A 3466-nucleotide genomic window follows, 5' to 3' on the forward strand; every position below is an offset into this window, starting at 1 on the left:
CACGATCTCGCGGTCCGTGAGTTTGAGCCCCGCGTCAGGCTCTGGGCTGATGGCTCAGAGCCTGGAGCCTGTTTCCGATTCTGTGTCTCCCTCTCTCTCTGCCCCTCCCCCGTTCATGCTCTGTCTCTCTCTGTCTCAAAAATAAATAAACGTTAAAAAAATTTTAAAAATAACTGTACAATATTATTTATTTTTATTAAGGGTCTTTCTTTTATTTCTAGTGTTAACTAGGAAGGCCAGACCTTTTCTAAAATTCTATGTGGTATTTGTTTTTTATTACTTATTACCTATATCTGTTATCTATTTTCATCCTTTAAAAAATAGTTTAAATTACTCACTACCAAGTTTTTTTAATGGAGGTAGAGAAATGATACAGTTCAGTGGAACCAAGAGAGAGTGTTTTGGGTTGAAAGCAATAGGCGAAGGGGCTCAGGGAAATCACAGGGCAATATGGAAGTTGGTGGTCTCTTGAGTGATGGCAGTGGCTGCCGGGGAATTTGCCAGGTGGGGCAGATGAGCACAACAATGGAGAGGGGAAGACAGTAAAGTAACAATTCCCACATTAAACATGTGTCTCTTTAGGTAACTTAGACATTCAGTTCTTGCTGTCTATGATTTTTTTTAATTGGATCATTTAAGAAAGGTTTTGAACTGTCAAACCTGTCTTTGTCTAAGTTTTTTCAGACTATGTCTCCTTAAAAGATCCTTGGTAGAGGGGGCACCTGAATGACTCAGTTGGTTCACTGTCTGACTCTTGATTTTAGCTCAGGTCATGATCCCAGGGTCCTGGGATCAAGCCCTGCATTGGGCTCCACACTGAAAGTGGAACATGCTTGAGATTCTCTCTCCCCTGCTCACGAGCTCTCTCCCTTAAAAAACAAAGAAACCAACAAACAAAGGAACAAAGAAACAAAAAAACTTGGTAGAAAGAAAGGAACGTGAAAAACCTACACCTAAATTTGATGCAGTAGGACTTGACTTTTAGCCTGAGAATGTTAACAATCACCTTTGCCTCAAGGGGGGAAATCAACAAACAAACGAAAAAAATAGATGAATAGACAAAGAAACATTCTAGGAGTCCTTTGGTGGTGGCTGGTGGTGGTTGTGGATCCCCTAGGAAATAAAAACACAGACAATTGGAGATGTTTACTTCCTCCTGGTGCCTCTTCCTTTTCCCCTCTTTAGTTTTATTGCCATCAACTTGAAGACTCAAAAGGTAAGAAACAAGTAAAATTTATTTCAGATGATTATCAAAAACTGGTTGATCTCTGTTCTCTGTGCCAAGATAGAAACCTGAAGCCTGAACAGTTCACAGGTGAACCTAAGGAAATGATGGCAGTTTACTATTTTGAACAGAAAAAGAATAGAAGGAGTTAAGCACCAAAAGGATATGAATATTTCACAAATTTGCATGTGATCCTAGCGCAGGGCCGTGCTAATCTTCTCTGTACCGCTCCAATTTTAGCATACGTGCTGCCGAAGCGAGCACAGGAATATATATATTTCAAAAAGGACTATATTAACACCCCAAGCATCACCTAATAATCCATTCACATGTGCTTGATTCATGCTCACAGTTTGTGTATTCATAAACTCATTCCGTATTCCTGCGTGTGGAAAGTGGGAGGCACGAAGCAGACTTCCTTTCTTCTGACTTTTAACCAAGCGTGAGAAATAAAGTGCAAGAACTGCACTTGCCAAAATCTCCTGATGCTTGGAGAAAAAAAAATAATTAAAAGACATAAATTAATTTAAAATGTGGGGGGAACTGTTTGTGAAATAGGGTACAAAACTTTATTTAAAAGCTATTTCTACTCGTCACATTTTCTCTGCATACTAGAATAGAGTTATGGCTGCAGTAATGGTTTGCTTACGGGCAAGCAATTAAGCACCTGTAGTCACTCCACAGGATGTAGATTTCGCATGAATAGCTATTTTATAAATAAACAAATAGAAACTCATATATGTAATGGCAAAGGCAAACACCGCTTGGATTTTAAATTTTAAAAGGACTGTTCTGCACTTTTTTGGGAAAATCATTTGTTTCCATATATAAATTGGATTCGACTTAGCCTTTTCATTTTCCACATGAATAATTAATAATGTCATCATTATCCTGACAGTCCCTCTCTAGCAATTTAACCATAATAAGGCTGTAACGATTCACTGCATTAAGGTCAATATAAGCAAGATGTGAGCAATGCATATGATGAATATAAGCGTGAGATTTCTCAGATGTAGGTGGAAGTTGATTTTTGATATTCCATCCCCTCTTCTTAGGATTGGTTGTCTATCCTGGGAGAACAGGATTCCTGCCCCAGGCCTCCTCATCTGTTCTCTGGATCTTGAGATGCTTCCTGTTTTAGCATGTCCTCTGCGGCATATGGAGCACCTTGTAATTTATTCAAATTCAGAAACAACTGATAGAGAATCTCGGCTTTGCCAGGTACCACCTAAGTGACCCTCCTACATTAGCTGTCTAACTTTTCTAAGCCTGAATATCTTCATGTGAAAAAACAGGGGAGAGATATAATAATCACCTCATAGGTGAGCCTGAAGAATCTTCACTCAGATGGTGGGGCGGGTAATGGTTCTCACAAGCAGGATAGGATGTCTTCTCTGAGATCCGGCTACCAGTTAAAAGTAAGCCACCCCTACACTTGCCTGAGAGGGCTGCTCCTTCCCTCTCTGTGCCCCAGACCAAAAGTACCCGGACCTCAGCTTTCTTCAGCAGAGATGGGCAACTGGGCTGGATCTGACAAATGTTTTCACCAAAACCTGTGGGTGACAAAGGAAATTAGTTAATGGGGTTTACCTGATACAGTCTTCTAAGACTTAAGAAGAGCCAGATGATGCTAGGAGGGAAGATTGTATAAAATAAACTAGTGAGAGACAGGATTTCTTTAATTTCATGAATTTAGAAAAAAAATAACATAACATACAGTTTAAAGCATGTGGAGGTATCCACGTTGTTTTATTTGGACAGTTCTCAGTTCTCAAATGTTATGCAAATAATTTATTAAAATAAGACTTAACATTAACAGGTAAAATTGTGGACAAAGCCTAGACTTTGGCAGCAGGTGTATCTGCTTTTGAAAATCAGATTCACTGTTGACTTTGAAACTTTAGGGAAGCTGTTTAGCCTCTCAAAGATCACTGTCCTCATCGGTACAAGAATGATAATGATAGTTACCTTAGGGTCAGCAACCAGTCACTTAGCAGATTATCTGCATAGGAGTAAAGTCTCAATAAATTTTAAGTATCATATTGAGACGGGTAGGATATGAAATTAAGAGCATGGGATCTTACTTCTTCCAGAAGCCTGAGTTGTAGTTTTGAAAATCCAAATTATGCCGAAACATCTTAATAAAACACAACTCTATCGCTTAACTTTTCTTTGATTGCACTGTGTGCAATAATACTAGAAAAAAATGAACCGTTTTATTCAGAAAACAGACAAACCAAT

The 3466-nt window shown here is 38.9% G+C and overlaps 1 non-coding gene across 1 annotated transcript; it reads right to left on the reverse strand.

Annotated features, from left to right (window-relative positions):
• Positions 1 to 1383: 1383 nt before the first annotated feature.
• On the reverse strand, positions 1384 to 1489 carry LOC125169163 (U6 spliceosomal RNA). Its single transcript, XR_007153495.1, has one exon. It is a non-coding gene; the product is annotated as a U6 spliceosomal RNA (small nuclear RNA).
• Positions 1490 to 3466: the final 1977 nt, after the last annotated feature.

The sequence above is a fragment of the Prionailurus viverrinus genome, chromosome B3 (assembly GCF_022837055.1).
Source record: "Prionailurus viverrinus isolate Anna chromosome B3, UM_Priviv_1.0, whole genome shotgun sequence".
Classification (NCBI taxonomy): domain Eukaryota; kingdom Metazoa; phylum Chordata; class Mammalia; order Carnivora; family Felidae; genus Prionailurus; species Prionailurus viverrinus.